We start from the raw sequence: 15,485 nt of genomic DNA, 5'->3' as shown, positions 1-15,485 counted from the left end.
GTAGTGTTGGACGCTACGAAACCCAACAGTGGTATTAGAGCCGCGCTCATTTTAAGTATTGTAACTAATAATTAATTGAGGTTTTTTAAAATGGATCTAAAATATAGTTTTGCTTTCTAATTAGATTAGAAGCTCGTTTTAATTAGTTTTAATCTCGTATTTTACTAATTTTGGCCAACGAACCCAGATTTCGTCTAAAAAATAGTGATTTTTGGGTGGAATCGATGTTCTAAATCTTGGAGGACTGTTCGGAAGCCAAAATCCACCCATAAACATGTTTTTCGAGGGGGTTTTCGATTTTGACGAAAAATTTTAAATCTAAAACCTTGATTAATTATTGCATGTTAAAGGTAGGTTCAATGTATGGTTGCATCACTAATCTACTGCAATTATAAACCTTATTGAGGATGTTTATGAACTCATAATTGATGCTTAATTTGGTAAGTTCATTTTTCACATAAACTTGAAATTTTCACATTTTGCAAATAAATTGCTTCAAGCGTGAATGTTTATGGTGAACTTGTAATTTTGAAGTCCCTAATATGTTAAAGATCCAATATTTAATTGTTTATTTGCTTGGAACTTTGATTGCTAAATTCCATGTTGAACTAATTCTTGAATTTAATCATTTTTTATTTGATTAAAGTCCTAAAAGTTCAAAACTTGTTATTGAAATTTAATTAATCTTCATATTGGAAGATGTAATTTTCAATTATACACAATTTTATGTTGTAAATTTTTCATCAGATGAATGGGTTTATTTTTCCAACCTCTTTAATTTTGTCAAATCTCATTATTAATTTATGTATGGTTAAATTAATTAATTAGTATAGCCCTTCAATTTTGTAGTATCAAGATAGACCTAAATTGATTTAAAGAATGGTTCTTGAATAATTTAAGCTTGTGCACTATTAAAATTGAATGTAATCAAGTTGGACTTGTTTTATTTTCATTTTGCTCTAAATTGAATCTAAAATAAATATAGAATTAATTTATCACACACAAATCGGGAATTAAAATCCCAAGGCAAGTGCACGCAAATCGAGGCAAAATCGCCCAAGACACGCCCTTAGGCTAGCCGGGCTGCTCAAGCAGCCCACATGTGGCTACCAAGGTGCGTGATGGGCTGCCTTGCCTCGTAGATGCGCTAGTGTATGGTGTGTGTGAGAGTGTGATGCACACTTGGTGCGATGGGTTGTGCGAGATCATGCGTGTGCTGTGTGAAGGTGCCCGCAAGTGCTGCTAGGCAGCATGGCATGCGAGCCATAGCAAGCCCAGCACACGCTGCCAACGCCAGCATGCATAGCTTGCTGCGATGCTGCTGGAACTAGCAAGCGTGGCGTGCTCTGCTAGGCAGGCATGCCAGCACGCACAACCACGACACCTTGGGCAGCAAGGCAGCCATGGTGGGCAGCCAAGCACCCCAGCCAAGCAAGCCACGACCTTAGTGCCTAGCAAGCGTAGCCCCGTGGCTTTGATGCTAGGCACTTGGGGCATGTTGAGGGCTATTTTTTTGCTTAATTGGGGCCGTTTTAATTATTTTAACGAGGCTAGGCCTTGGTTCTTTCGGCACTTGCAAAATAATTTGGCAAAATATGGGTTTACTAGCTTAATTCATTGGATTAATTAAGTTGGATGCGGAATTTAGTGGAGATTCGTTAATTACTTGAACTAATTGCGTCTTAATCACATAAAATGTTTAACAACTTTGACTAGTTTTTAATTAGGCGTGTTAATTGGATTAACCACCCAAGTTAGTTACTAGTTTGCGCGTGTTATGCATTGTTACTTGTTTATCGTTGTAAAATGTATGGGCCATTCACATATAGTGAATGGATGAATGGAATGTATATTGTTTCACAGGTTATGTGAAAATGGCAACTAGTGGGGCCCGACAAGGATAGTAAATACGGACTGCGATCTGTTATGTATTTTTGTAAATCTAAATACATACAGTCTGCGTATCGTTGCGTATTTTTGTACCTTAATATATAGATTATTCCTTGTCGTAGTAGATTATTCCTTGTCGTAGTAGCTAGTAGTTGCATAGATTGGCGGAGATGTCTCGAAGACGACGTTTCTAAGAAGACAAGCCAAGTAGTTGCATCGAAGACCCTTGAAGATTTGAAGACTCAAGGGGTCATGCTAGTTGCTAAATGTATCTTATACTTATGATTTATATATATTGTGTTTATATATGATTGAATTGTATGATAGATGCATGTTTAGGATTTCAAATGTTGCGATGATTAATTAAGTTCACTTAAATCAACCAACATAGAAACCCTAGGACCCTATACTATTGAGCCAAATTTGCCATTCCAAGAACGACACTTACCGAACTAATGCGCGTGGTGATGGGCTACGCCAAAGCGAGGCATCACCGTTTCCCTAGGAACGTGAGGTATACTAGGTATACAAGTCGTCTTGGTTAAACTCAACGATATTAGTAAGGAGTCCTTAGATGTCGTGGCAATGGAGATAAAATGTCAAGGAAGCATTACATGCGACGTTTTATCGAACCAAGTGTAGCTTGGAGCTATTAGCAATCGGATTGCTTACCCTAAAATATTAAGTGTTAAGACAAGCCAAAGCATGCTTATCACTTTTTGATTTTTGGAATCTTGGAATTATTTTATTCTCTCCTAAAAGGGACTAATGTTAATGCGTGGATAAAATGCTCAATAAGATTGAAAATTTTCATGAACGCTTTAAATTTCAAACTTATTAGTCTACGAATGGTTTTTCATTTCAAAAATTTTCAATTGTAGAAATATGTCTGCAAGTAACTCAATCAACAAATCTATGTGCCCAGAACTCCCCGACAAGTTGGCTTTTAGCCTTAACTTGGTCAACTTCAAGGAATGGGAAGAGGAACTCAGGAAAACTCTTCGGAATTGTTCCTTGGAGTACACTCTTGATACTCCCATTCCAAGCTTATTCTCTAAGGGAATCATGAGCGATGGGGCTATGATAAATGGTCTTCCAATTGCAAAAACGTCTCACGACTAATGGCTAATTCCATCCCGGAAGATTGGAAGGAAAAACTCTCCTTCTATTTTCCGGACATGTTCCTCAAAGCACTTGAGGACGTTGTCAATATGAGAGTCACCAAAAGTGACAATGGCAACTATGATGGACTCGTGTTTGATGTGACTAGGTCACTTTCGAACATGAAGATAAAGCCACTGGAAGTAGGTTGTCTTGCTAAGGAGAGGCGTTGGCTTTGGTCAAGTGTCTACAATACCAAATTGAGACCCGGTATGCCCCTCCGACCTCATGTGCTTGGAATGACTAGGCTCTTCAAGCACATAGAGCTTCTCTAAATCTCATTGGAGGATGAGATGGCGGGTTATATCTTGCTTTCTTCACTCCACTTGGGCTATGATGCTATTAGAGTGCATATAGCTGCGGGAAAGGAGACACGCTCTTTAAGAGAGGTGGTGCAACTGCTTCACCGAGCCACCTCCTATGGAGCAACCGAAAGGCCCTTAAGAGCAAGGAAGAGGGAGTTCAAGAACAAGTCAAAGATGCGATGCTTCTATTGTTGTGGGCAAGGCCACGACAAGAGGGAATGCAAGATCTTCCAAAAGGATGAGGAGGATAGGAATGTTGCATTTGCCTCAGGTATCTTCATTAACACTTGTGTATAAAGCTATTCATAGGTATTGGATACCATGTGTAACTCACTTTATGTTTCCTTTTCAGGAACCAAGTGAGAGGGCTTCACAAGTGGATGTGCAACTACAAGCGGATGACAAAGGTGGTCTTTCGATCATGCTTGTAGGCACATTTATTTTGTCTATGGCTTGTAATTAATTAATCTTAGTTTCCCATGCTTTTGAACATACTTTTGATCTATGGTGTTGTACACCGGGTTACTTTGATCACAAGACAAAAACAATGGTTGTTTTTGAAATGTCTTGCTTATATGTTCTATAAAATTCCATGTTTTACATATGATTAGACAAATTGACAATACCGCTAAAGGAGCTATGACCATTAATTCGAATCAAACCTACTTGTAGCATTGTCGTCTTGGCCACATTAACATCAAACGCATCAAGAAACTTCTTCATGAAGGTATCCTTGACTCATTCGACTTGGAGTCGTTTTAAAATTGTGAAGGATGTCTATTAGGCAAGATGATAAAGCAACCATTCTCCAAGTTGGGAGAAAGGGCTAGTGACTTATTAGGTCTAATACATGCGGATGTATATGGACCAATGAGTACACCTGCAAGAAATGGTTATCGATATTTCATTACCTTCACGGACGACTATAGTAGATATGGCTATGTCTACCTTATGTCGAACAAATCTGAATCTTTTGAGAAATTCAATGAATTTCAGAGTGAAGTTGAAAATCAGCTTGGCAAGAAAATCAAAGCACTTTGATCGGACCGAGGTGACAAGTATTTGAGCCACGAATTCGACGATCACTTGAAAGATAATGGTATTCTTTCAATGTTGACACCTCCCGGAGCTCCAAAATGGAGCAGAGTGTCCGAACGGAGGAATCAAACCTTGATAGACATGGTTCTATCAATAATGGGTCTTAGTGAACTTCCTATCTTTTTCTAGGGACACGCACTTCTAACTGCGACACTAACACTGAACCGTGCTCCGTCAAAAGCTGTCGAAAATACTCCATATAAATTATGGATGAAGAAACCTCCACGGTTGTCTTTTCTTAAGATTTGGGGTTGCGAAGCATATGTCAAGAGATTAATTTCTGACAAACTTTACCCAAAATCTGACAAGTGTTTCTTTGTGGGCTACCCAAAAGAAACCAAGGGGTATTACTTCTACAACAAATCCGAGAACAAAGTGTTTGTTGCTCGTGATGATGTCTTCTTGGCGAAGGAACACCTTTCTAAAATGACAAGTGGGTAGAAAATCGAACTCGATGAAGTTCAAGAGGACGAGCAACAAAGTCAACTTGACAAAATTGACAATCAAAGTGCTTTAGAAGCAGCTAATGACATTGGTCAGAGTCAAACCGACAGTGCAAATGCTCAACCTATTACCATGCGTAGGTCGCAACGACCAAGATCTCAACCAAACAGATACCTTGGTATTGTCTTAACCGAAGATCAAGACATACTAGTTATGGATGGAGATGAGCCAACGACATACAAACAAGCTATGACGAGCCCCGACTCTACAAAATGGCAAGATGCCATGAAATCCGAGATGGACTCCATGTTTGAAAATCAAGTCTAGGACTTGGTTTATTTGCTCGAAGGTTACAAACCTATCGGTTGCAAATGGATTTTCAAGTTGAAAACAGAAAAAGATTGAAATGTATATACAAAGCTAGAATGGCGGCAAAAGGTTACAAGCAAATTCACAGAGTTGATTATGATGAAACATATTCGCTAGTCGCAGTGCTTAAGTTCGTCCGGATTATCCTAGCGATTGTTGCATATTACGATTATGAAATATGACAAATGGATGTCAAAACCGTCTTCCTTAATGGGATTTTGGAAGAAACTATGTATATGACACAACCGGAAGGTTTTGTCCATCCAAGCAATTCAGGGAAGGTATGCAAGCTTAAGAAGTCTATTTATGGACTAAAGCAGGCAAGGAGAAGTTGGAATCTGCGATTCGATGAAGCCATTAGTAAGTTTGGTTTTATCAAGAATCCAGATGAGTCTTGTGTTTACAAGAAGGTTAGTGGGAGTGACATCGCATTCCTAGTCTTATATGTCAATGACATATTACTCATTAGAAACAGCACTAAACTGTCAGAGTCCGTAAAGGGCTGGTTTGGTAAGTGCTTTTCAAGGAAGGACTTGGGAGAGGCACAATACATATTGGGCATCAAGATCTATAGAGATAGTTCTAAAAGGATGATTGGATTGAGCTAAAGTACTTATATTGATAAGGTACTGGCACGATTAAACATGAAGGGGCCAAGAGAGGGCACCTTCCCATGTCACATGGCATAACTCTCAGCAAGAAGCAGTGTCCACAGGCACCTGATGAGCGAGAAAGAATGAGTCAGATTCCATATGCTTCGCTTCTTGGATCTATCATGTATGCCATGATATGTACTAGGCCGGATGTATCGTATGCCTTGAGTGCTCCGAGCCGATACCAATCAGACCCAGGAGAGTCGCATTGGACTGCGGCCAAGAATATCCTAAATTACTTGAAAAGGAACAGGATAAGTTCCAGGTCTATAGTGGTAGTAATGATTTGGTTGGTTACACTAACGCGAGCTTCCAAACTGACAAAGACAACTCCAAGTCGGAGTTAGGGTACATATTCTGCCTGAATGGAGGAGTGTTTAGTTGGAAGAGTTCTGAGAAAAGCACCACTACAGATTCTACAACTAAAGCCGAATACTTGGCAGCTTCGGAAGCAGCTAAGGAGGCAGTTTGGATTCGTCAGTTCATTAGTGAACTTGGTGTTGTACCCTCCATCAAGGATTCGATAGCCTCTATTATAATAACAATGGAGCTATTGCTCAGGCTAGGGAGCCAAGGGAACACCAGAGGGTCAAACATGTCAAGCAGCGATTTCACATGATAAGGGAATGGAAGTTCGAGGGTAAAATCAGAATTTATAAGATTGGAACGGACGACAATGTAGTTGATCCACTGACTAAACCTTTGCCTCAAGTGAAGTACGACAAGCACGTTGAGGCAATGGGAATCAAGCATGTTAGAGATTGGCTTTGATTTTCCTGTATATGTGTTTAAATTAAACTTGATGTCTTAATGTAAAACACTATGTTGAACCATTCGGTTTTGGAGCAAATTTTCCACAAAATTTATTATTACTCCATTTCTATTTGATTGTGGTTTAGAATTAAATAATGAGTCCATTCGATTGCTGAGAATATTCAAAACAGGGTATCAAGACCATGTCTGGGATAAAGAAACACCTGTTAAGTGTACATTGAATATTTTAATAAAAAATTATCCCTAATCAAGGTCATTTAAATGATGGACGCTTAATGACCAATTGAGATTAGTGTGTAGTATGATTTATAGCACCGTGTCTTGTGCTACGAGGACATGATTGTCATAAATCATTTGCATAAATACTAGTTTGGAACTGTACTAGATCGACCTATGAGAGTACTTTAAGATATTTAAAAACCGTCATAAGTACATTTCTCATTATAGCTATCGGATCCTTTTTCCTCGACCATGAGTATAGTAAGTTCTCTTGTTTCATTACTAGTCGTTTTGATATTGTCAAACGTCTGCCCGTAAATGGGGATTATAATGGCAACACTCGGGCGACTAGGTCTTCTTAGTAAGGGAAGCTAACAATACAAGACTGGGAATGTCCACCTATAAACAATAGGGAATATGTCTTTGTTGTTTACAATGCCTCTCGAAGAGTGAGACTGTGAAAATGCAGGGCCGTGCTCGGATGGATTTTAGAAATCATCTACTTATTGACAGTCGAACTTGAGAATCGAGAAACACTTGTTGACGTAATAAGGATGACGAAGAACCTTACCTTATAGTTCACGAAGAGAAATTAAGTGCCATAGAAAATGGGCTATACACTAATTGCACTCTTGTCCGAAAGGACAAGTGGGAGATTAAAAGGAATGGTGTCCTTCCAACAAGTGTATTATTCCGATAGAGGGTTCGGAATTATTAGAAAGCTAATTTTTCAGTGAGGTCAAGTGATCGGAATGCCTAGGTGGAGGCCGCTTCCGATCAGTAATATTAATGCATAATTAATATTATGGCATAATCTTGACTGAACCCTTCGAGTCGCACCCCTATAGAATAACCGATTCGAAATGACGAATCGATTCGAAGGATTAGATGAGTCATTAGAGTATTACGAACAAAAACGTCGGATATCGAGCTTATAGAGTCAAGACCGAGCGTCGCAACTCGAGTCGAATTTAGAATTCGACGAGACGTAGATTCAACAAGCGACAAATTCGAGCTAGGCCGTAACCTCGCATTGGCCTAGCCATTCGAGTGCTAGGCTAGCCTAAGCTACCATGCACACCGCAAAGCATGTCGCAAGCCTAGAATACATTATGTACTAGGCCAAGCATGTTAGCATGGCTGGTGTTGTTGGCCGAAAGCATGTTAGCAGCTAGCGCATGTTAGCGTGCTAGTGTGCTGGGCCATGCACCTAGCCGCAAGCATTGCACGCACCTAGCATGAGCATCGCAACATAATGGGCATTGCACATCGCAACACAGCATCGCAAGCCATGTGTGTGTGTGGCTGTGCGTGCTTGTTAGCCAAGCAGAGCCAGCCATCGCAGCATGTTGTGCGTGCGTTCCAGCTCTTCGTAGCCTCGCACCAAGCAGCAGCATCGCATAGCAGCAGCGTGCTAGGCATGCTGGGTTATGCGTGCGTGCTAGCGTAGCAGCGCCTAGCAGCAGCAACAGCAGCATCACATACGTGCTGGCTGGCTGGGCTACCCAGCCTTGTTGCTAGGCGCTAGCTGGCAGCTTTGGCAGTCAAGGCAGGCTACCAGCCAGCCATGTGGCATGGTTCGCCGGTCAATAGGAAGGGACCAAGGGGTTTGTGTGTGGCTTGGGGAGCAAGGTGATTTGGTCCCCCCCTTTGGTGGTCCTCACCTACTTTCTCCCTCCATGCGACACTTGGAGCTTGTTGATTGCCTTGCATTTTTATTTTGTTTTTGATTAAAATAAAATAGAGGAAAAATGCAAATTTCCCACATTGATGGAGAAGGGAGATCCAGTCTTCATTCCCTATAAATACCCAAGTTTTGGGTTTGGGAAAAATCACTTGAGTTGAACTCAATAAGGCATCTCATCATTAGTGAGAAAACCTTTAAGTTCGTAATACTCTATTTTTATTTGGTCAAGTCCCGACTAACCTTCGAGATTAAGACCATTCGGGTTGGGTCGAGAGTGCGAGCCGTAGGAGGCCGTTGCACTTGCGTGGCTCGAGCTTTGAAGTAAGAGCTCGTTAATTGAGCAAAGCACGCGTCAAGGGTAAGAATGTCTTTTCTCTTTCTCTCTCTTATGTTTTTAATTATGTGATTACATGTTTAGTTGCTTTAATTAATGGGCGGGTCTTGGGCGGGTTTTTCTTTCGCATAGCTTTGGACGCTACGAAACCCAACAGATGCTATTCAATTTTCTTGCAAAGTGGATGTTTTTTGTGAATTGAAGTTGGGTGGATGCTTGATGATGTGATAGCAGACCTTGCTAAGCTCAATATTGTCAATTTGTGCTTAATGTTACCTCCTTGTATATGATTCTAGTGCGATAGAGTAGTTTCTATGTTAGGAGAAACCTTTTAATCCTGATAGGTGACTGGATTGGGCTTTATTTCGGCATTTAAGTGTACTTAGTTTACGATCAATTCGGTTTTATTCCTATGCATGTTTAAGTGGATTCTATGTCCACCCATTCCCTTTAGCGTTTGCTTTATGAAATTTCCCTCGTGATTTCACTGCTTTTTAGTGTTAGTTTAATAATTTCTCCTCATTACGAACTAGCTTAATTAGTGGTAGCAATTGTGGTGCTTAACCGTCCCTTGGGTTCGACCCTATACTTGCCACTATACTTGCTTAGTGTCTTGTTTAGGTTATAAATTTGTTTTGATTAGGGAATTAGTAACGACCTAATTTTCCCTTGTTCACCTACCCTCACATGTTTCAATTTTTCACAACATAAAATGAATTCACTAGTTTTGCTTTATAATATACAAATTTAAATACGATGAGATTTATGTGCACATTTTAGCCATTACTATAAAGAAATTTATTTTTCACAAATAAATGCAAATTAAGTATTGAATTTTATTAGTATGAGAACAAATAAATGCAAATTAAGTATTGAAATTTATTAGTATAAGAAAAAATAGTTTTAATAAAAGTTTATTTGATAAAAAAAAAACATTAGAAATTTTGTTTTTCTAATACGCAGTGATTAATCTATTGCAAATTTAAAAATATAGATACTTTAAGGCCACCAAAAAAGAATAAATATTGAGTCTGAAGATTATATGATCAACTCCAATAAAATGATATATTAATAAGGTTTTTTTTTTCTTTTTTTAAAAAAAAAAATAAACAGTATGTTTCGAATGATATATTATTAAGATTGATTTATAAAATAAAAAAAATTCTTTGAATGATATATTAACAATAATTTATTGTATAAAACAACAAACTTTCAGTGATATATTAACATTAAGTTATAAGATAAATTATAAGTGATATATTAACATTAAGTTATAAAATAAAATTCTAAAACAATTAAGTTTGAATGCTCCATATACATAGAGTATTATGATAATTATTTATTAAGAAGTGTTATAGAATATCCAATGTTAATTTAATTATTAATAAGACCCCTGCATTGCACGAGCTTTAACCTAGTTTTAAAGTAAATGTGATTGCTCTAACGGATTAACTTTACGAGACATAGTAAATACTATTGTACTACTTTCTCTGTTTCATAATAATCGAAAGATTCGGAACACTTTAAATAACACACATTCCAATACTCAACTTTGACCATTAACATATATAATTATATTATTAGGTAGTATAAAAGATTAATATAATCAATATATAAAAAATTGTCTAAAAATATATTACATGACAACATATATTTTTTTTTATATATTAGGAAAAAATATAGTCAAATTAAGCATATAAATAACACAAAGGATTTGGGTGAGGCAAACATTGGTGAGACCACCCAACCATACATGAATGGCAACCTAATTTCTATCTTCATTCAAATACTCTGATAATTTAATCGTGTCGGATCGATCTACACCGCAATAATATGCGAAGCAATCTCTTACCTTCTAATCTACCGAACCAATTCCTACAAATCCGCCATTGATAAATCCTCCAAAAAAAACTCAAAACCAGAGTGAACTTTAAAAGTGGGTACTAAACTATTCCATTTGTTGCAGATTGGGTACTCAACTTTCACTTGTTGCAAGAAGAGTACTAAACTTTGTACTCAACTTGTTTTTACCTATTGTAGCCGGTTACGGGAACAATGAAGCTTTTAATAGCAAATTTTTTTTTATCTTTTTTTCATACCTTGAAGACTGAGATTAAGTACAATAAGTGTTAGGCAATATTTAGAACAACCAAAATCACAAGTGCAACAGTCTTTTAAATTTCTAGCTGTTACAACATCAGGAGTAAAGCAACAGAACAAAATATAAAGACTTAAAGAGGAGCCTCTGATTTATGTTAGGCATATTTGCTTGCTCCATAATCTTCTTGTCTGAATTTTTTGCAAAATAAGAGAGCTTTAATAGACATATTAAAGCTAGGAAAATTTGGATACATATCATACACATTCAAAGGAATGTTAGGCAAAAGTCTCACAAACTCCTGTCTCAGAGCTGGCATCGGTCCATCCGTCTTCAGGGGAAGCTGCAACGTAGCCATCAAGTCCGGAGGATTGTGTTCCGGAGGGAGGAATGAAGTCACTTGGAGCTCCACTTTGTTCGCCAATGGATGAACTGTCGTCATCACTGGGCCCTCCATCGGGCTGTCCATGAATGTTTCGAACATCGGAGGAATACGGACCTCGAGAGTGATTGGCACATTCAAGGTCATGATTTGGTATCACAAAATTTTCAGAAATGGGGGAGATTTCTTCACTTTGTTTGCGCAGCCCTAAAGGGGTAGAGGAAGCATTTTCTATCAAATTTTCCTTCCCTATATGAGCACCCGACTTAGAAAAGGAAACACGAGAATTTTGAGAATCTTTTTTCTTAAATATTTTATTCCCAAAAGGTATCAATTTCCTATTATACGGATTAAGAGGAAATCGAGAGATATTCTTATCTTTTATTACTGCCAATGTAGTCTTTTCTTTAGAAAAATTATCTTTTCCAATCTTAGTGCCAAGATTTTGATCCTCTGTTTTTCTAATGCACATTCATCATTGCTCTGTTTTTCCAACTTGATTAATTTTTTTTTTTAGCTAAAACCAGTTAATACTGGTTAGAACAGGTAAAGTGGCCGGATATTCTCTCCGGCAATTACTATCCCATATTTTAGTACCCAATTTGCAACTTCTGATAGTTGAGTACCCAATTTGCAATAATTGGGATAGTTTAGTACCCCTTTTATAGTTCACTTCTCAAAACCATGAAAACTCAAGATTCAATATCAAAGAACAAAACCAAGAAGAAAGATCGAGTCGAAACAAGTCTCAAAGACGCAAGCCGAGATCTCTCAGTTTTCAAATTCAAATCTGGTGCTGTTGTTGCGCTTGTATTGTTCATGGTTTTCGGATACTTAATTCATTGTTTGATCGATGGTAAAGTCGTTGCAAAAATTCCATTCGTTCCGATCAAACTAGTTCAGAAAGATGAGTCATAGAAATTTTCATGGTGATGATATTACGGAATGTTCGAAATCATGTTTTGATGAGTAAGTTTGTAGCAGTGCGTTTTCCACATGAAATTGTTAATGGTGGATGATTGGATATTCCACCAATTTGATTGTTGATTTATTTTTCTATATTTTTTTTTACAATTTAATTTAAATTTGATTTAGTTGAAAAAAGAATACATAGATGATTAGTGTTAGTGTGTATTAAATGTCTAGATGATATATCCTAATTAAGATGTGGTTTGGTTCAAAAAAAGAAAAAAAAAACAAAAGGGGTTGAAAATCCTATGAATTAATTTTCTTTTGTATTGTTTGGTTAATAAATTCATGGAAAGTAGAAATTCCTATGAAGTTTCACTTCTTGCAAAATGAAGGAATTTAATTACTTATGTAAGTGAGAATGTGAGATTTTCCACTTTTCATGGTTAATCAAACACAATTTGGCATTTCTTAGGAATCTTAACAATATGGAAATATAAATTTCCAAAGAATTTGTATTTCCCACATTCAACCAAACGACCCCTAATACTACTACTAGCTTGCTTTTCTTTATTTATTTTAAAATAAAAAAAAAAGTTGTGGATAATATGACTAATTGTTTAAATGATATCAAACAAATAATGAATGATATCCTCCATTGGTTGGATCATATCATCCATTATTTTTAATAATATCATCAATTGTCTAGATGATGTCATCTATTGTGTCTATAATATAATCTATTGTCTTGATAATATCCTCTATAGGTTGGATGATATCCTCTATTAATTCCATGATATCATCAATAGGCTAGAAGATATCATCTATTGTATCTATAATATCATTTATTGCCTGAATGATATCATTTTATAGGCTTGATGATATTTTCTATGATATCATCTATTGGTTCTATGATATCATCCATTGCCTAAATGATATCATTTATAGGTTGGATCATATTCTCAATTGGTTCTATAATATCCTCTATAGATTTGATGATATCCTCTATTGATTTTATAATATCATCTAAAGGCGGAATGATATCCTTTATTAGTTTTATGATATCTTCTATAGGCTGAATGATATCCTTTATACGCAGAATGATATCCTCTATTAATTTTATAATATCTTTCATAGGCTTGATGATATAATCTATTGGTTTTATGATATCTTCTAATGGCCGGTGATATCCTCTAAACATTGACCTTTTTGCGTTACATAGTTTTTGTCCGCAAGCCTGTAATGCTTGAATCACTCAAATTGACAGAGAAACATTACTTACGCGCCGCAAATTTGCCATATCATACGCTCAACGCGTTCTATTGATTTAATAAAATGGTACAAAAACTTCACTACACTCCGAAATTTGTTTCAAAAACCCATGTTCTGGGGTTTCTAGCTTCTCCTGTTTTCAATTTCAACGCCTAAATTTGACTTCTGTTATATATACATACTACATGCAATATAATTGTGAGAATAATAAGAGAGAGAGCACAGAAAAAATGGAGAAATACAATCAAGTGAAAATCTTTATAGTTTTTGTTATGGTTTCTATCCCATTTACATTGGCTAAAGTTCGAGTTGGTTTCTACGGAACCTCATGTCCTCAAGCTGAATCAATTGTTCAACAAGCTGTGCAACATCGATTCGCGGTTGATCAATCAGTAACTGCTGCCCCTTACTTCGGATGCATTTCCATGATTGTTTTGTTAGGGTAAGTACACTAATTTAATTACTCTTATGTTGTATGCTAGTCTAGAGATTATACTAGTATTTCATTCAGATTTCGGACGTACGGATAGCAAGCTATTATTTCATTTATCTAAAATAGTTGTTATCTTAATTAAATCATGATTTGACATAATATAGGTTATATCTATAGTAGGAAATGACTTATTATAAACGTTCAATTATAAATCAATCTCTTATTACTTGTGCTGAAGATGATGGGAAATTCACCTTGTGACTTTGAGGTCATAAGTTTGAGCCTTACCATCTGCATCTGCTGAATACTAGCTAGAAGTCTAGAAAGATATCGTGCTAATCAACCTTTATCTATAGTCTAAGACAATTAATTTCTACTAATTAGTCTATATATTTTGATACACAGGGTTGTGATGCATCCATACTAATAGACTCCACCCCCAACAACCAAAGCGAAAAAGATGCTTTTCCAAATTTGACCGTACGAGAATACACACTCATACACCAAATCAAGTCCATGTTAGAAATTGCATGTCCTATAATCGTCTCGTGTGCAGATATCATAACACTAGCTACTCAAGATGCAATAGCCCTATAGGGGGGCAACAATACAATGTGCCAACAGGCCGACGTGATGGGCTAGTTTCAAGTATTAGTGAGGTGGATTTACCTGGGCCAACGTCCACTATCTCTTAAGCCCAACAAGCCTTTCAAGCTCGAGGGTTAACCCTAGCTAATATGGTGGTGCTCTTAGGTGGTCATAAACTTGGTGTAACACATTGTAGTTTCTTCCGAGATAGGTTAACTAATTTCCAAGGAACCGGCTTACTAGACATTACTATGGACCAGGAATTAGCTACTAGCCTAATGAGTGAGTATATGCGGATCGGACCCAAATTTGGACCCAACCACATCCCTCGACCAAAACACTACATTTGTGTTTGATAACGAGTATTATAACCAAATTATGAAGAATAAAGGGATTTTACGAATTGACCAAGAAATAGCATGGGATAAATCAAGCTCTAAGTTGGTTTCTAGCTTGGCATCTAATAATGCATTGTTTGGACAAAGGTTTGCCAAGGCAATGGTCAAGCTCGGAAATATACAATTGCTTGAGGCCAATGCAGGGGAAATAAGAAAAAAATTGTAGGAATTTTAATGCACTTTCCAAATAGAAACATAATTGTATTAAATATTCTTTTATTTATTTATATAAAATTTGTGTAGGTGTAAGGTGTTGCTCCATCCTTCCGTAGTTCCGTCTAATTTATCTTTATACTTCTATTTTCATTGTTTTAGTATCATGCCAAAAGCCCAAAGCGGCACAGGCATGAACAATTAAACATGTGATTGAATTCAAAGCACACCAAGCCCATAATTATGGTGGCCGGCCAAGAAATTTACTAGAATAATTATGACTTTGCAAAACCATCGGATCCAACTTTTTAGATATCT

At 37.0% G+C, this 15,485-nt stretch overlaps 1 pseudogene; it reads left to right on the top strand.

Annotated features, from left to right (window-relative positions):
• The first annotated feature begins 13,615 nt into the window (after positions 1-13,615).
• On the top strand, positions 13,616-15,268 carry LOC110706207 (annotated as a pseudogene).
• Positions 15,269-15,485: the final 217 nt, after the last annotated feature.

This window comes from Chenopodium quinoa, unplaced genomic scaffold (assembly GCF_001683475.1).
Source record: "Chenopodium quinoa cultivar QQ74 unplaced genomic scaffold, ASM168347v1, whole genome shotgun sequence".
Lineage (NCBI taxonomy): Eukaryota > Viridiplantae > Streptophyta > Magnoliopsida > Caryophyllales > Amaranthaceae > Chenopodium > Chenopodium quinoa.
The sequence above is the reverse complement of the archived record's forward strand: the minus strand, read 5'-3'. Positions and strand labels throughout refer to the sequence as shown.